Here is a 19,549-nt window from a genome sequence, read left to right as displayed (position 1 = left end):
GTGGATTAATTTGAGTTCTCTATAGATCCTAGTTATCAAGCTTTTGTCTGACTGAAAATATGCAAATATCCTTTCCCATTGTGTAGGTTGTCTATTTGCTTTAGTTGTTGTCTCCCTGGCTGTACAGAAGATTTTCAGTTTAATGAAGTCCCATTTGTTTATTTTTGTTGTTTGTTGCAATTGCCATGGCAGTCTTCTTCATGAAGTCTTTCCCCAGGCCAATATTTTCCAGTGTTTCTTCTATGCTTTCTTTGAGGATTTTTATTGTTTCATGCCTTAAATTTAAGTCTTTTATGCATCTTGAATCAATTTTTGTGAGTGGGGAAAGGTGTGGGTCCAGTTTCAGTCTTTTACATGTGGATATCCAGTTCTCCCAACACCATTTATTGAATAGGGAGTCTTTCCCCCAAGGTATGTTCTTGTTTGGTTTATCGAAGATTAGGTGGTTGTAAGATGTTAGTTTCATTTCTTGGTTTTCTATTCAATTCCAAGTGTCTATGTCTCTATTTTTGTGCCAGTACCATGCTGTCTTGACCACAATGGCTTTGTAGCACAGCCTAAAATCTGGTATGCTGATGCCCCCAGCTTTATTTTTATTACTAAGAACTGCCTTAGCTATATGGGTTTTTTTCTGGTTCCATACAAAGTGCAGAATCATTTTTTCCAAATCTTGAAAGTACGATGTTGGTATTTTGATAGGAATGGCATTGAATAGGTAGATTGCTTTGGGAAGTATAGACATTTTAACAATGTTGATTCTGCCCATCCATGAGCATGGTGTGTTCTTCCATTTGTTAAAATCCTCTGCTATTGGGCGGCGCCTGTGGCTCAAGGAGTAGGGCGCCAGCCCCATATACCGGAGGTGGCAGGTTCAAACCTGGCCCAGGCCAAAAAAAAAAAAACTGCGGAAAAAAAAAAAAGATTTCATTTGGGTGGCGCCTGTGGCTCAGTGAGTAGGGCACCGGCCCCATATACCGAGGGTGGCGGGTTCAAACCCAGCCCTGGCTGAACTGCAACCAAAAAATAGCCGGGCGTTGTGGCAGGCTCTTGTAATCCCAGCTGCTGGGGAGGCTGAGGCAGGAGAATTGCAGAAGCCCAAGAGCTAGGGGTTGCTGTGAGTCCTGTGACATCATGGCACCCTACTGAAAGCGGTAAAGTGAGACTCTGTCTCTACAAAAAAAAAAAAAAAAAATCCTCTGCTATTTCCTTTCTGAGGATTTCATAATTTTCTTTATAGAGGTCCTTCACCTCCTTTGTTAGGTATATTCCTAGGTATTTCATTTTCTTTGAAACTATGGTGAAGGGAGTTGTGTCCTTAATTAGCTTCTCATCTTCACTGTTATTGGCGTATACAAAGGCTACTGACTTGTGGACATTGATTTTATATCCTGAAACATTACTGTATTTTTTGATGACTTCTAGGAGTCTTGTGGTTGAGTCTTTGGGGTTCTCTAAGTATAAGATCATGTCATCAGCAAAGGGGGAGAGTTTGACCTCCTCTGCTCCCACTTGGATTCCCTTTATTTCCTTGTCTTGCCTAATTGTATTGGCTAGAACTTCCAGCACTATGTTGAATAGTAAAGGTGACAGAGGACAACCTTGTCTGGTTCCAGTTTTAAGAGGAAAAGCTTTCAGTTTTACTCCATTGAGTAAAATATTAGCTGTGGGTTTGTCATAGATAGCTTCAATCAGTTTTAGAAATGTGCCACCTATGCCTATACTCTTCAGTGTTCTAATTAGAAAAGGATGCTGGATTTTATCAAATACTTTTTCTGCATCTATTGAGAGGATCATATGATCTTTATTTTTGCCTCTGTTAATATGGTGGATAACGTTTATGGACTTGCATATGTTAAACCAGCCTTGTATCCCTGGGATGAAACCTACTTGATCATGATGTATGACTTTTTTGATGATAAGCTGTAATCTATTGGCTAGGATTTTGTTGAGAATGCAAATATTCTTAACAAAATTGGGGCATATCAAATTCAACGATATGCAAAATACACCATGGCAATACTGAGCAACCTTGCCTGATTCCTGATCTGAGTGGAAATGTTTTCAATATTACTCCATTCAATATAATATTGGCTGTAGGTTTTCTGTAGATGACCTCTATCAGTTTAAGAAATATCCCTTCTATACCTATTTTCTTAAGTATTCTGATCATAAAAGGATGCTGGATATTATCAAAAGCTTTTTCTGCATCAGTTGAGAGAATCATATAGTCTTTGTTTTTTAATTTGTTTTTGTGATGCATTATATTTATAGATTTATGTATATTGAGCCAGCCTTGAGACCCTGGGATAAAACCCACTTGGTTGTGGTGTATAATTTGTTTGATGTGTTGCTGGATTCTGTTTGCTAGAATCTTATTGAATATTTTTGCATCAATATTCATTAGAGATATTGGTCTATAATTTTCTTTTCTTGTTGGGTCTTTTCCTGGTTGGGGGATCAGGGTGATGTTTGCTTCATAAAATGTGTTGGGAAGTATTCCCTCTTTTTCTATATGTGAAAAAGGTTAAGTAATATGGGTACTAGTTCCTCTTTAAAGGTTTGGTAAAATTCTGATGTGAAGCCATCTGGTCCCAGGCTTTTCTTTTTGGAAAGATTTTGTACAGTTGATGCTATTTCAGAACTTGATAGACGCCTGTTCAAAATTTCCACTTCTTCCTGGCTAAGTCTAGGAAGGTGATGTGATTCTAAGTATTGGTTAATTTCCTTCATATTTTCATATTTCTGAGAATAGAGTTTTTTGTAATATTTATTAAGTATTTTTTGAATTGCCGTGAAGACTGTGGTTATCTTGTCTCTGTCATTTCTGACTGATGAAATTAGAGATTTTACTCTTTTATTTCTGGTTAGGTTAGCCAAAGGTCTATCTATTTTACTGACATTTTCAAAAACCAACTTTTTGATTCACTGATCTGTTGTATAATTATTTTATTTTCAGTTTCATTTAATTCTGCTCTAATTTTGGTTATTTCTTTTCTTCTGCTGGGTTTGGAGTTGTAATGTTCTTCCTTTTCCAGTTACTTGAGCTATCTCCTTAATTTGTTGATTTTCTCTCTTTCTGTTCTCTTGAGGAAGGCTTGCAATGCTATAAATTTCCCTCTTAGGACTGCCTTTGCAATATCCCAGAGGTTCTGGTAGTTCGTGTCTTCATTATCATTTTGTTCCAAAAATTTGGTAATTTCTTTCTTAATCTCATCTATGACCCAGCTATCATTTAGCATAAGATTATTTAGTTTCCATGTCTTTGTGTGAGTTTGCAGATTCCTGTTGTTACTGAGTTCAACTTTTATTCCGTGCTGGTTAAAGAAGATACAAGGAATAATTTCTATTTTTTTTAATTTGCTGAGGTTAGCCTTGTGACCTAAGATGTGATCAATTTTGGAGGGTGTTCCATGTGCTGATGAAAAGAATGTGTATTCAGTTTTGTTAGGATGAAATGTTCTGTATAAATCTAATTGTTGAATGGTTAATTTTAAGTCTAAATTCTTTGCTTAGTTTCTTATTGGAGGATCTGGAAATCTTAGCCATTGCAATTAGGCAAGAGAAAGCAATCAAGGGTATCCATATAGGGTCAGAGGAGATCAAACTTTCACTTTTCACAGATTATATGATTATATACCTGGAAAACCTCAGGGACTCAACCACAAAACTCTTAGAAGTGATCAAGGAATACAGCAGTGTCTCAGGCTACAAAATCAATACAAACCAGTAGCATTCATATATTCCAACAATAGTCAAGCTGAAAAAACAGTCATGGACTCTATTCCCTTTATAGTAGTGCCAAAGAAAATGAAAGGAACATGAAAAATCTCTATAAAGAGAACTATGAAACTCTGAGAAAAGAAATAGCCGAAGATGTCAACAAATGGAAAAGTATACCATGCTCATGGCTGGGAAGAATCAATATTATTAAAATGTCCATACCATAAATGTCTTAACACAATAGCTAAGAAAATTCCATGAGGGCTAGGTTAACCAGTTTGATGAAAACATTTCAAATTGTATATAAAACCAGCACATTGTACACCATGATTGCATTAATGTATACAGTTATGATTTAATTAAGAAAAAATGTCCATAGCACCCAAAGCAATCCACAGATTTAATACAATCTCCATTAAAGCACCTCTGTCATACTTTAAAGTTCTGGAAAAACTAGTACTTCATTTTATATGGAAACAGAAAAAAACCTCAAATACCAAGACATTATTCAGAAATAAAAACAAATCAGGTGGAATCACGCTACCAGACTTCAGACTTAAATCTATAGTAATCAAAATAGCATGGTATTGGCACAAAAATAGAGAGGTAGATGTATGGAACAGAATTGAGAACCAAGAGATGAATCCAGACACTTATTGTCATTTGATCTTCCATAAGCCTATCAAAATAGGGAAAGACTCCCTATTTAACAAATGGTGCTTGGTGAATTGGCTGGAGACTTGTGGAAGACTGAAACTGGACCCACATCTTTCACCTCTAACAAAAATTGACTCTCACTGGATAAAAGACTTAAACCTAAGACATGAAACCATAAAGATTCTTAGAAAGAGTGCAGGGGAAACACTTGAAGAAATTGGCCTGGGAGAAAGCTCTATGAGGAGGATCCCCAAGGCAATAGAAGCAATACCAAAAATACATTACTGGGATATGATCAAACTAAAAAGCGTCTGCACTGCCAAGAACCAGTAAGTAAAGCAAGCAGAATGGGAGAGGATATTTGCTGGTTACGTTTCCGACAAAGGCCTGATAACCAGAATCCACAGAGAACTCAAACTTATTAATAAGAAAAGAACAAGTGATCCCATTTCACTATGGGCAAGAGACCTGAATAGAATCTTCTCCAAAGAAGACAGGTGCATGAAAAAATGCTCATCACCTTTATCATCAGAGAAATGCAAATCAAAACCACTTTGAGATACCATCTAACTCCAGTGAGAGTAGCCCACATAACAAAATCCCAAAACTACAGATGTTGGCATGGATGTGGAGAAAAGGGAATACTTCTCCACTGCTGGTGGGAATTCAAACTAATACATTCCTTTTGGAAAGAAGATTGAAGAACACTCAGGGATCTAAAAATTGACCTTCCATTGGATCCTGCAATTCCTCTACTAGGAGTATATCCAAAAGACCAAAAATCATTTTGCAAAAAAGATATTTGCACCAGATTATTCATTGCAGCTCAATTTGTAATAGCCAAGTCATGGAAGAAACCCAAGTGTCCATTGACCCATGAATGGATTAATAAATTGTGGTATATGTATACTATGTGGAATATTATGCAACCTTAAAAAAGATGGAGCCTTTACCTCCTTTATGTTTACATGGAGGGACCTGGAACATATTGTCCTGAGTAAAGTATCTCAAGAATGGAGGGAAAAGAATCCAATGTACTTATGAAACCAACTTATATTTACTCACATTTTCTTGAAACCAACTTATATTTACTCACATTTTCTTATAAAAAATAGAACACAACTATAGCCCAGAATGAAGAAGTGGGAAGGGAGGGTGTGGGAGGTTTGATGAAGGGAGGGTGTGGGAGGTTTGATAGAGGGAGAGCAAAAGGTGGAACCACACCTATGGAGCATATTGCAAGAGTACAAGTCAAATCGGTCCAGAGTAAAGCATAAATGTCTTAACACAATAATCAAGTAAATGAGGAGAAAGCTATGTTGATTGGTTTCATGTAACCATGTCAGGTTGTATAAAAAAACAACACATTGTACCCCACATATGCATAAATGTATTCATGATCTATGTGTATATGACTTAATAAAAAAATAATAAATAAATAAAAAATACATCGTGGCCACATGAGTTTTATAAAGCAAGGTAACAGTGACTTCACATTTGCAAATTAAATAATGGAGTTCATCATATTGACAAAATAAAGGAGAAAAACTTATAAGATGTTCTCAATAAATGCAGAAGATAGACTCATTTGACAAGATCTAACATGTCATTCCCTATAACTACTCTCAGCAAATTAAAATTGGAGAAAATTTCCTCAACCTGATAAAGGGCAGCTATAAAAATGTCCGCAGCTAACACTAGCTGTGGATATTTTTAATGGTGAAAGACTAGAGGCTTTTCCTGGTAAACAGGCACCAGGGAAGGATGTCTGTTCTGACCATTTTTAGTCAGTGTTGTGTTGGAGGGTCTACCTATTGCAGTATGTGAAGAGAAGAAACAAAAGACAAAGAGATTTGCAAATAGAAGTAAACTATCATATGTGTGGATAACATGAACATCTACATAGAAACTCCTCAGGAATCTACCCCCAAAACCACTACAACTAATGAGTTGGGCAAGCTTGCAAGGTATGGATCAGTAAAAATCTACTACATTTCTATGTATTAGCAAATGAACAAAAAAGATGAGACTTAAAAATAAAACCATTCCAAATAGTTTCAAAAAACATACAATATTTGGGTTAGATGTGACAGAAGATGTGAAAACAACACTGAAAACAACCCACAGTGATGAAAGAAATAAAGAAAACTTTTTTAAAAAAGGACAAAGTCAGAAAATGTAAACCATCTGATTTCAATACTTTTCACAAAGCTACAATAATTAAGACAAGTATTCATGTGAATAGAGACATAGAGGTCAAGATAGCAAAATAAAGAGGCCAAAAATGGACCCACACAAATAGGCCCAATTGATTTTCAACAAAATTGAAGGTAAACCAATGAGGAAATAATAATCTTCTCAATAAATGATGCTTGGAAAACTGTATAACCTCATACAAAGTAAAACAATAAATTAACTTTTATGTTTTACATCATAGGAGAAATTAACTAAAAATGGATCATTGCTCTAAAGGTAAAAAACCTGTAAAACTTCTAGAAGAAAACGTAAGAGAAAATCCTAGTGATCTCGTGTTTAGAAAAGATTCCTAAAATATCACACAAGGCATGAAATATAACCAAAAATAAATAAGAGTATATTCCAAATAAAAAATTTACTCTTCAAAAGAGATTGTCATAAAAATTTAAAGGTATGCCAAAAATAGGAAGAAAATACAAAAGAGAAATTCTACAGCTATGAACTTAGATCCAGAATGTAAAAAGAGCTCTTATAGTTCAACAATCCAATTAAAAATAAGCAAAAGGTTTGGTAATATACTTTATTTAAAGGATATATGGATGGCAAGCAAGCACATGTGAGATGCTCGACATCACTAGTTATTATGGAAATGAAACATGAAATCATAGTGAGATGCCACTACAAGCCCTCTAGAATGGCTAAATTAAATACACTGACTAAATGAAGGGCTAGAGAGGATGTGGAGTTTCTGGAGCTCTCATACACAGCTAATTGGGATTGTGAAATAAATAAGCCACTTTGGAAAAGTCCAGCAGTTTCTTAAAAAGTAAAACATACATCTATCATATGACACAGCCAGTTCACTCCTAGGTATTTACCCAAGAGAAACGAAATCATAATTCCATACAAAGATACAGTCACAAATGTTCAGAGCACCTTTATTATCTGTTATATGCAGAATCTGGAAATGACAAAAGTCCATCACCAGGTGAATGATAAACAAATTGTGGTATGGATATACCACAATTAAGTAGAAAACACTACTTAATAATAAAAAGGAATGAACTATTGGCATGCACAATACCATGGAGGAATCCCAAAATCATTATGCTGTGTGAAAGAAGGTCAGACAAAAGTACATCTTGTGTGGTTCCACATACATGTAATTCTGGAAAATGCAAACTGGTTTACAATGACAGAAAACAAATCATGGTTGAGTGAGGATGGGGAGATTGAAGGGATGGATTTCAAAGGAGGGCAAGGAAGCCTGGAGGGGAGAAGTTAGGCTCTTGATTGGACTGTGGTAATGGTTTCATGGACATATGTTCAAACCTATCCGGGCAGTGCCTGTGGCTCAAAGGAGTAGGGTGCCGGCCCCATATGCTGAAGGTGGCGGGTTCAAACCCAGCCCCAGCCCCCCCCCGAAAACTGTCCAATTGTGCACTTTATGTACAGTTCATTATTAAAGTATGCCTCAATAAAGTTGAAAAACACAATTTAAAAATTACATCTATATCTCTGCTAACTAGGTGATACTATGCCTATTTAAAAGGGGATAGGGTAGAGAGTGGGGAGGATGGGTGGAGGGAGGGTAATTGGTGGGACCACATCCACGGTGCATCTTACAAGGGTACATGTGAAACTTACTAAGTGTAGAATATATATGTCGTAACATAATAACTGAGAAAATGCTGTGAAGGCTATGTTAACCAGTTTGATGAAAATATTTCAAAATGTATATAAAACCAGAACATTGTACCTCATGATTGCATTAATGTGTACAGCTATGATTTAATATAAAAAAAAATAGTCCTAGAGCAGAAAATCAAGGTTTCGGCCCTGTTCCTGGGCCAGCATGGCATATCTGTGGGTCTTAGGCAGTTAAAAAGGACTTGGATTCATATACAAGCTCCTTCCTTGCCCCATGCCCACCCCCTACTCTCTCCAGCTACTTCTGTTTGCCCAGCTGACTGCTGCTAATTGAGAAAACTCAGCTCCAAAAAAGTTAGCTCCTTTGGCCATCTTCCTTGGACCCTGTGGCTGGGTCGCGATGCCTTCCTGCCTGCCTACAACTCACCATCAGCCCTGGGGTAAGGTGAAGTGACCCTTCCTTGCTGGTCACTCCCAGGATGCCCTGGGCAGCTTGGTTTTATAGACTCACAGTACAGTGCAACATCTGTTATGCTCAGTGAGCACACGAAAAGCACAGGGGCAGGGGGAGGTCTCCAACAAAGGCTGGCGCAAGCTTCCCTCTGGAAGATGCAGAAATGACTAAGATGATAGAAAGCCAGGAGTCAGGAAATATGACCCACATCCATCCCAGATGCCACCTCCCACTGCACAGGAAACAGGGACAGAGGAGTGAATCACAGGGTCACCAAGTGAGCCCAGTGCTTCTGCCCCCTCCCAGTCCAGGAGTCAACTCGGATCTCTGACCTTCCAGGACCCAGGAGGAAAGGCTGCCCAAGAGACTAGGCCAGTGCCATTCTTCATAAGGAGAGGAGAGCAGTTGGATATAACTGTAATAAGCCCTTGTTTGTTCCCTGAGATGCCAAAAAAGAGATAAAGGTCTATGTCAACGGGCTCCAGCTTTTGACCAGAACTGAGCTGACTCATGTAGTATCTTCCTCTTTGGACAGGGGCCCCTCAGTGGGTTCCAGAAAGGCCAAATGCAGCTCCGCCCGACTCTGCCCCCAGTAACCACAATTCATTCCTGAGCGAACATTCCTTTCTCTCCCCCACACTCCCATTTAGTCCCCAGAACAGCACTCTCATGGGGATCCAGCTCACAGCACCTGACAACGCCCTTCCCGATGCCAGTAACTCAGGCTTCCTGGGCCTCTCTGGACCCAGGGCTTTGCTTTTCCAGTCAGTTGTGCCATCAGTGCCAAAAAGTATCTTAGATGGGTAAAAAGGAAAAGGAACGGGGGGCCCTCAAATGACCCCACATTCTTTCTTCCCAACATGAAAGTGTGCGACCTCCCTGTGCTAGATCCTGTGCTTGGGGGAAGGTAAGGAGGGGGAAGAAGAGCAAGGCCCAGCCTGGGAGCCCCAGTGGCAGAGGAGATGGAGGAGAGGAGTGGTCCTGGTGTGGAGGTGCTGTAAGGGGCAGTGAGGTGTGGGAAGGAGAGCTCTGGGAGGGTGAGCACTGAGCTAAGGCTTTAAGAAGTGGAAAGCCCTAGATGAGGCAGAAGCCAGGAAAAAGACACAGAAGGAAAGAGCAAGTGTGTCACAGCATGAGGTGACAGGGGTGAAGGGACTGTGGGTACAAAACACCCATCCCCGAGCCTGAGCAGACGTGGAGGCAGAAAGCATTACTTAGCTGTCTGTTCACTGACCGATACATGGATTCACTGCTTCTTTAAGTCACCTTCTGGAATAGGTTGTTCTCTTTATTCACCTTGACAGAGTAGGGAATACAGAAATATAGGGTGAGTTTCAAAAGGCAGCAACTGGTATAAAGGGAAAACTGTGTTTCCTCTTTCCTCTGTAAGTCTCTGAGAAACAACCAGATCCCTGATCAGAGAAAAGAATAAAAGGAAGGAAACTGCTTTCCAATGGATTACTGAACTCACAGGAAGTAAGTGACATCTCTAAAGACCAACTCTCCACTGCAAGCACATGGCAATAAAGAGAGACTAGGATGAGACGAAAACAGAACTGGACAGAGCTTCTGGTGAGAGGGATAGGAGAGGCAGCCCTGAGGACCAGTCTCTAAGGCAGCCTTTGGATGCCAAGCTGGCCAGCAGAAGCTGCTGGCCCTGGAGCACATGCAGAATCTAGGCTCTTGAAGATGGGTATCTGGCTGCTCTTAGAAGGGAAACCTTCCCAGGCTGGGCCATCAGAATTCCCATGAACCAAAAAGAAGCAGATACCAGGGAATAAAGGTCACCAAGCACAGAGAGGGTGGCCCCAAGTGTGAAAGTCAATAGAAATGACCACAAGATTTAGCCTCTATGACTTGAGATACTAGAATGAGCAGAAACAGAATACAAGATAGCTGTGTATAACATGTTTGAAGAAAAAAAAAAAAAAGCAAATAAGAGCCTTTATAAGGAACGAGCTTGCAGATCTGAAAATGTACCAAAAGGAATGTGTAGAAAGACATAATTTTGGAAATAGTTAACTCAATGGATAGATTGAACAGTAAATTGGACACCAGGACACAAAATGACTGTTTCCTTCCTTTTTCCTCTTCCCTCAACCTCACTCTCAGCTGAGATTTCGTTGAGAAATGGTAGCCAGCAGAAGAGAATGTCCACAAAGTCTGTCCTCACACCCACCAAGAAGCCAACTTCTGCACCCACACACTCAACCTTCATTACTGCTGCCAGTAATGAACTCTTCATGCCCCAACCTGAAGGCAATTGCCCAACCTGAATGTTCCAGAACCCATCCTACCACAGCCCTTGAAGGGTGTTCTCAAGATTCTCTTTTCTCTTTCCCTCACTATTTGCCTCCTCCTCCCTCCAATGCCTTATGTCCTAACCCTAGAATTTCCTGGATTCAATGCCCAGAGCTAATTATTTTCTTTCATCCCTTGGTTGAATAACATTTTCCCCCTAGTAATCGCTTCTCGGCCTTTTGGCTAAGATCAAGTGTAGTATCTGTTCTTATCAGTTTAACATTTTTCCCCTCGTAGTGTTTTCAAGAAAGGCTCAAATGAACCATCTTTCTTGCATTCTTGCATATCAAAGATGTCAAATCCTTATTTGTGCATGTCAGTTTGGTTAGGTATAAAATGACTTTGAGTACGTCATGGACCGTGCTCCTCTCTTTTCTACCTGGGAAGAGGACTCAGCCAGATTTCAAAGATAAACAGAGAATCAAGGAAAAGGGTTCAGGTTGCAGTCCCCTTCACCAGGAATGCATTAGTATCAAGCACTGAATGTATTCTTCAAGGCACAATATTCCTTTCCAATCTGTATTCAAATCTTCTTTATATTTCCAGAAATATTTCTCAAATTATTATTTAATATTTTTTCTTTCACAGCCTTAGTTCTTTTATCCTTCAGACTCATTAGATACAAATGTCTGGAATCCTTTTTACTGCCTTTCCTACTCAAATTCTTTAAAAATCTCTTTGCTTCTGTTTCATTTTGTTCTCTCTCTTCAGAATCCTCTCCTCCACATACCTTGCTATGTTCTTGGCTGTTCTTCTTTATATCTGCGGATAGTTGTATGCTTTTCTTTTTTTTCCACATCTTCCTGAGCTCTGCAAGTCTATGCACACCCCGTTCCTTTCTCTCTCATCACATCTTTCCTGAGCTTCATCTCTGCTTCAAACTCTTATTTGGTAGAGTTGATTATTCTATTTTTAAAAAAAATTATGGTAATATGTTTTGCCATAAATTCCATCTGCTCTGTGACAAATTTTTTTTTATATAAAAAAGAAGAAAGGAAAGTGATATTAAAAACATTCAGACAGGCCACCCATTTTCAAAGAACCCCACTGGGCCCCACATTTGATGGATGGTGCACTGATGCTCAAAGCATGGTGCCTCTTTCCTGCAGCCTCTTTCTGGGCCTCCTGCCAGATGAAAGGCCTCTCCTGCTTCCATCCATCAGACCCTCTGCATTCTTTTGTGCTCCGTGTGATACTTTGCAGAGATCCCAGCTCTGTCCTCTGACATGAAGCACCTCTATAGATATGCATGTGTCCTTCGGCCAAACAGCCTGCCAGGATTGCTGCCGTGAAACCATGGCCTGGTTGGCCTAGATCCACTTCAGGGTTCCTGGTCAGTGGCTTAGAGGAGAAGCCTCAGTGCCAAGGGGGAAAGCACAATGACCATGCCATGAATAGCCATGTTCCTCTCTGGGCTTTGGTGCTGTGGGCTTAGCTCTAGCAGCTCTTCCAGCTGTGCTGTAATGTCCCTCTGCATGCTATGGTGCACCCTTGTCTACGCACACCTTGCTGTCTTTATCCTGCCTTGCTTTGGTGTGTGTATGCTGTTTGTAAGCCAAATTCAATGATTAGTGAATCAAGAACAATCAGAGGGTGTTCTGGTCAACAAAGACATTCCATGACTGGAAGAGGGGATGTCATTTCAAAACCTCTAAATGTAAGACAGTGCCAGCAAGAAGCCGTGTCCATTAACTATCAAGTGAAGCTAGCATTGAAGAGATGATGAGCAGAACATGATCTTCGACTTATCATGAATGATAAGCACCCATCCACTTGCCCAGCTCATTCAGAGAGGAAGCTGCAAAGCTGTAGGAACACCCAAGGCTGGAAAGCCAGGATGTTGAGTGCAGATCCAAGCCTCTGGTCTTACCACTGACCCTTCACCCATATATTGGAGGTGGACACACCTACCCTAGAGGTTGGTTGGGAAGATTTCATGAGATACCACTTATAAAAGCATTGGGCTAGGTGCCTGGAATCCAGAAGCTTAAAAATGCTATTTTGTACAATTTTCCTCCTCTTGAGTCCTACAAAAGTTGGAGGACAACTCCATTACTATCATCTTTCTTTTCCTGATGTAGAGAATCCAATGTGTCCATTTTAACCCAGCAGCTCTCACACGACTATTTTGATACCAGGGAGTTTTTGATGCATCTATGTCAAAATAGTCTGTCAACTTTGTAAAATTACTGTTCTTTTGCCAAGTAATAGTTATCAAGATCTCCTGGACACTTAACACCATCCCATCAACCCCCACAATTACATTACAATAGACTTTTAAACTTATATTTCCCACATTTCTCTCATTATCCAATACCATTTCCTACATCTCCTTCTTATGTTTTAATCAGTAGCTCTTTCTTCTTTTTTTAACATTTGATTTGTCTGGATTCCTATAAATAGATATTATTTTTATTGTAAGAAATATAACAAGCATCTTAAAAAATAAATCATACAAATACATTGCTGTACATGCTTACTGGACCATTAGAAGTTCAACAAAGGTGATCTTCTTGTTCAGTGTGGAACTGAGAATGAGATAGTCTGGTCACCCAGAGATCTCCATGATCCGGAAACCTCCAGGGAGCACAGCCCGGGTGCCAGAATATGTTCCTCTCAATTAGAATCTTTGAGCCCACTTTTACCAGCATGCTGATGCTGGTCAAATATTTAACCTCTTCATTCCTTAGTTAAAGGCAGATAAAAACAACAGCAAGGTCATCTGTGATGACCAAGAGTACATGAGATGAACCAGGAAACACACGCGGAATGGTGCCTAACACCGCACAGCTACTACCATGCACACGAGCCACACAGCCGTGAAGGTGCAGAGGCCTACCAGCCCCAGAAAGAGATGAAGCACTGACCACAGTACAGCAGGGATGGACCTTTAAAGCTTGAAACTTGAAGGGATGAAGCTGGCGAAGTGAAAGAAGCCAAGTCCAAAGACCACAGCGTACATGATTTCCTTTATAATAAATGTCCAGAGTAGGCAAATCCATAGAGACAGAAACTACTTAGTGGTTTCCAGGGACTGTGGGGGGTGGAGGAAATAGAAAATAAAGGAGTGACTGCTTAATGGGCATGGGGTTTTCTTTTGGTCTGCTGAAAAAGTTCTGGAAGGAATAGTGGCAGTGTTTGGGCAACATCATGAATGTACTCAATGCCACTGAATTATGTATTTTGAAATGGTTAAAATGGCAAACTATGTTCTTTCTACATCACCACCAAAAACCAAAGTACAGAGTTCCATGCTCTGAATTTTCAAATGGATGCCAGAAATTCCCTTAGTAAGCTGCCGATTCTGTATCCTGATTATAAAGCGCGTGCAGAGCCTCTGGAACGCCAAGGAAGTGACCAGACTAGTCTAAACGCAGATCACTCAGCTGTGGGCTAATTCATGAAGAAGGACCTCATGCTTTCCTTTAATGATCAGTGGCTCCTGTGTCACTGGTTTTGCTGTTTAACAAACCACTTCAACATTTAGACACTTAAATCAATGTCCACTTTCTTAAGCTTAATGTTATGGGGGATCATCTGTGCTGTTCTGGTCTGGGCCAGCTTGGCTGAGTTCCACTGGGTGCTCTCCTCTGTCTGTGGTCAGCTGGCAGGTCAGCAGGTGGCTGGAGGACCTAACACGGTCTCCCTCTCATGCTGGTGGTGATGGGGGAGCCCCTGGAGGTAGAACTAGCCTGCATCCCCAGAGCAGCCATAGAGGGAAGCCAAAAGGTCTCTGAATGCCTGAGCTTGAACTGTGGCCAATCTTGCCCCTGCCACAGCCTGTGGATCAGAGCAAGTCCCAGATCTACAGGTGGAGAATCCAGGCTCCCCTTCCTGGAGGAGGATCTGCAGAGCAGTTGTGGCCATGCTCCAATGAGGAGCATGCAGGGCCCCCAGAGCCCAGTCCCCTGAAGCCTGTTTCACAGGTGATCTCTTCATCCCTGCATCCCAACACTCTTCCCACCTCCCACCTCCAGGGTGACCTCAAAGAGGTGCAAGCCTCAGAGGGCATCCGCGTTTCATGTCACTTAGTAAAATAATACAGCAAGACACATAACAGTTTGCCAAAATGTCCCCTGTGCCAAAACAGCTGCATCAAAGGAGCCACAAAATATCTTCCCTGGTTTTTCTTATGGTTCCAGGTTTCTTCTTGTGTCAGAACTAAATAGGCTCTTCCCACTGCTCACTTTCTTCTACCTGAATCCAGGACCTTCTTTTCTCTAGATATGCAGCTGGGTAGGAATGAGGGTTCTATGCAGGTAAGAGAAATAGGGTGAGAAAAAAAATGGACAGGAACAGCAAGAGCATCTGTCTGCTGTAGCCAGAAGACCCAGAGTCCATATCCAGAAATATAAGTTGGGGCTGCATGGGGAAGGGACTGAACCAAAGAGTGTGGACGAATGGACTTAATTCTAGCAATAAAAGGGAGCCATTGAAGAGTGCAGAGTGTCACAGTCAGGGATGCCTTTAGGAAAATTCATCAGCTCCATATTCAGACAGAAGAAGTTCAGAGAGATGAGGGGCAAAACCGAACCATTTTGAGGCTGTTATCAGGCCCTGGAGATGATGGAGTCTTAAATGGGGATGGTGTCGAGATGTCCTACAGGTAAAATTGACAGGATCTGACACATGAATAGATGTGGAGAAGAGAGAGGATGATAAATGAAGATGGAGCTGGATGACGGGGAAGGCAGTAGCCCCGTACACACAACAGGGGCCAGGAAAAGACAGCAAATTTCCAGACAGAAAGGAGCTACAAGTTCTAATATGTGAGAGCATGGGACATTGCCCACATGGACTGGGGCTGGAGCTTCACAGGGTCACACCTGCAGGCCCAGGCTCAGGAGGAGCAACCAGGGCTCTGTCTCTAGTGCAACCTCACCGGCCTTGGGGGTCTCATGTGACACTGTAGGTCTAAAACCCAACTTTCAAGATTGAGCAATAATTTTTCTTCCTCCCAGGACATGAAAACCTGTCCAAGAAATAGGCCCGGAGTCATTGCCTGCTCTCTCCAACACTTGGAGTGCTCCACAGTTGGCTGCAGCTGTATCACTCACAACAGATTTTACAAGGCTGTCCTTCTGCCAGAGTCCTTTTAGAAGTAAAAATAGCTGGAATAAGCCTGCTATCCCCAAACCATGAAAACATCCCCTTATACCTCAAGCTTTTACCTATTGCTATGTCAGCCTGTACCCCAACACACTTCTCAATGGAATCAGCGCATGGAACCTCCAGAGGTCATACTAGGGACCCATCCTGTACATATTTAAAGGCAGGGCTCAGATTGTAAGTGGGGCATCCAACGGGTGTTAGAAGGCAACTGTTGTCTTGGTCACTGCTAAGGCACACCTACTCATGCACGATATGCCATTAATGAAAAAGAAATGCTTTCGATTCTTAGTGGCACCCTGCTAGGAGAGGCCATGCCTGGTTATTCCATTCCAGGCATGATTAACCATCCCAATATTAGGGTCTGAGACTTTGCTAATGTGCTTTTAGGTCAGCCACAAAAATATCTCTTAAGATTTTTTAGCTAATGGTGCATTTGCGAGGTCATTCAAGGCTAAGACCAGAGGATTAAAAGATCTGAGTCCTTCCTGAGGCCCTTAATTCTAAAGGACCAAAGAAGCCGTAAAACAAAGATTTATTCAGTTTCAGCCGGACAGCTCAATGGCGCAGCCCTGTAAGATCAGGAAAAAAGAAACATCTGGCCAGAAAAGTGCACTTGTTTACAAAAAAAAAAAAATTTTTAAGAGTCTTCTCCAGCTTCACCAAGTTCTTGGACTAAAATTAGACTGAAAATTAAAAACAATGTAGAATCTTGAGAGTACAGGGGATACAGGCAGGAGAAAGAACATCTTGTTTCTTCTTTATCCAGCTGTCTCTGGCCATGGGTCCCCCCAAGTACCCCAGGGAACAGCCCTGCCCTGGTAGGTAGCTCCTTGGGGACCACACAGCTGTGGAGCTCCCTGAACAGGTGACGGATGTGGCCTCTGCTTCAAGGCCAAGCCCTTTTGTGGGGGAGGGTGTTTTCTGCAGATGATGCTCAGAAAAGGGAGATGGCCATGTTTTGCTGCCCTTGATAATAAAGTGTCTCTCTTCAGAGCTTAATGCAACATTGTTAGTGCCAATGTCACTTAGGTATTGTCACTATCTATGCTGGGGGACAAGAACATGTTCAGAGGCATGGAGCACAGCTGTTTTTTAAGGATGGAAGCCTACACTGGCCCTTGGCCTAAGTTGGAAACTCAACTTCTTTAAGCTTGCCATTGACTCACCGAGGACATCCAGGCCAAGCTCTCTTTCCTCAAGTTTTCCTGTCCCTTACCCATGTGTGCAGCAGGGTGGATGGAATCACAGGACTCAGCCAGTGCCTTCCGCTCTCCCTGAGACACTAATGGGATTAATGGGTCAAGGTTGGAAGATGCTTTGAACTTTTTGGCACAAAGCTGTCTCCAATACAGTAATTAATAAATCTTACCGAAGAGGTGGATTAAGGTTAGGAGTCACTCCAAGGCCCAGGGAATCGAGATGTCTGGGCTTTGTGGCTGGACTGTAGGTGCTGATGGGGAAGACATAGCACCTGTAGTTCACATAGTTTGCAGCCTTCTGTGAAGAGCAGCCATCATGACGAGAGATGTTCTTGGGTCTCTGAGCTGTGTCTTTTGGCAACCAAGACTCACATGCCTTGGAAAAGCTCATGTTCATGGGCAAATAAAAATGCAGACTGTCACCATGAAACTACAGGGTAGAGAAGAAATGAAATCATACCCCCCAAGTAAAATGGAATTAACCAGTCAACCGGTCACCACAAGTCCACCCTAAACAGTGAAGCACCCCTTGGGCATTGTCCCTTCAGTCCCCAACCTTTCATCCTGAAACACACGTTATACTGTCTTCCAGATGGTCCCCGTGGTTACTTCTAGGTCACTGATGTATCACACGTGCACAACTAGAACAGTTCACCAGCATCTCAGCTCCAACCGGGAAGGACATCACCATCTGTCTGATCACTAGGCAAATTGCTTCAGCAATGCTATCCTCAATCCTCCTGCCACATCCCTGTCCAGGGAGTCTCTGAGCCTGCCACCTCTATCCATCCCTCACAATCTCCATTCCATCACCTCCTTTCCATCATTTTTATCACTAAAGTTCAGCCTCATCCCTGTTTCTCATAGGAAGACTCAAAGCCTCTCATTTTCCAATCCCCTAGATGACCCATGCCATCATCAGGACAGCCTGCCTCAGAGACTTGCTCAGCACCCCTGGCACAGAATGGAGGTCAATATGGAATGAAGAAATGCATCTGTTGAGTGAACAGTATCATTTTCTCTTTTGAAAACCTGATGGCTGTATTAATTTACACAACAGTTCCTTTTTCCTCTCATCCTCACCAACCCTTGTTATCATACATCATTTTGATATTGACCATGCTAACAGGTATGAGGTAACATCTCACTGTGATTTTAATTTGCATTTCCCTGATGATTTGTGATGATGAGCATTTTTTCATGGGTCTATTCACCATTTTTATGTCTTCTTTTGAGAAATATGACTTAAAACATGGAATCTACAAAAAGTCTAATTCATAGAAGCAGAGGGTAGAAAGGTGGTTACCAGAGGCTGAGGCCAGGCAATGGGAGAGGTTGGCCAAAGAGCACAAAATTTTATTTGGACAAGAAGGATAAGCTTTGTAGTGATTTATTGCACAGAATAGTGACTACGATAAATAATAATGCATTGCATATGACTCAGCGCCTATAGCTCAAGTGGCTAGGGTGCCAGCCACATACACCAGAGCTGGTAGGTTCAAGTCCAGCCCAGGCCCACCAAGCAATAATGACAACTACAACCAAAAAATAGCCGGGTATTGTGGCAGGTGCCTGTTGTTCCAGCTACTCGGGAGGCTGAAGCAAGAGAATCACTTAAGCCCAAGAGTTTGAGGTTGCTGTGAGCTATGAGGCTATGGCACTCTACCCGGGGTGACAGCTTGAGACTCTGTCTCAAAAATAAATAAATAAACAAATAATAATGCATTGCATATTTTACAACTGCAAAAAGTAGAATTTAAATGTTTTCACCACAAAAAAAGGATAAGTATGTGAGGTGATGGATTTGTTAATTAACTTGACATAAGCATTACACAATGTAAACATCTACCAAAACATCACACTGTACTTCATAAATATATAATATATACAATTTGTCAGTTAACAAAAACGAGCCATGGCTGCCACTGACTGCCCTGAGGGCGAGGTCTGGAGTCTTCAGTGAGACTGTTGGAACCCTATAACCTGGCACCTGTCTCTCTTGCCGCTTCCCTCCACACACCTGTTTCTGGGATGCCTCAGACCATTTGCTTACCTGCACCAAGCTTTAAGCAGGCAGATCCTTCTACCTGAAACCCACATCCCACCCACCCTGTCCTTGTCCTACTGTCCTTTATACTCAAGACTCCCTCCTTAGGGGCAGCTCTGCTGGTCATCTGCTCAAGGCTACACCACCCCTACCAGGCCACCTTCTCCTTGGCCTGTGAACCCTCCAAGGGTGTACACGCTGCTAGCACTGCTA

General features: G+C 41.5%; 1 pseudogene; it reads left to right on the top strand.

The window, feature by feature from the left end:
• The first annotated feature begins 11,141 nt into the window (after positions 1-11,141).
• LOC128595289 (uncharacterized) lies at positions 11,142-11,350 on the top strand (annotated as a pseudogene).
• The last annotated feature ends 8,199 nt before the right edge of the window (positions 11,351-19,549 follow it).

Source organism: Nycticebus coucang, chromosome 9, assembly GCF_027406575.1.
Source record: "Nycticebus coucang isolate mNycCou1 chromosome 9, mNycCou1.pri, whole genome shotgun sequence".
NCBI lineage: Eukaryota > Metazoa > Chordata > Mammalia > Primates > Lorisidae > Nycticebus > Nycticebus coucang.
The sequence above is the reverse complement of the archived record's forward strand: the minus strand, read 5'-3'. Positions and strand labels throughout refer to the sequence as shown.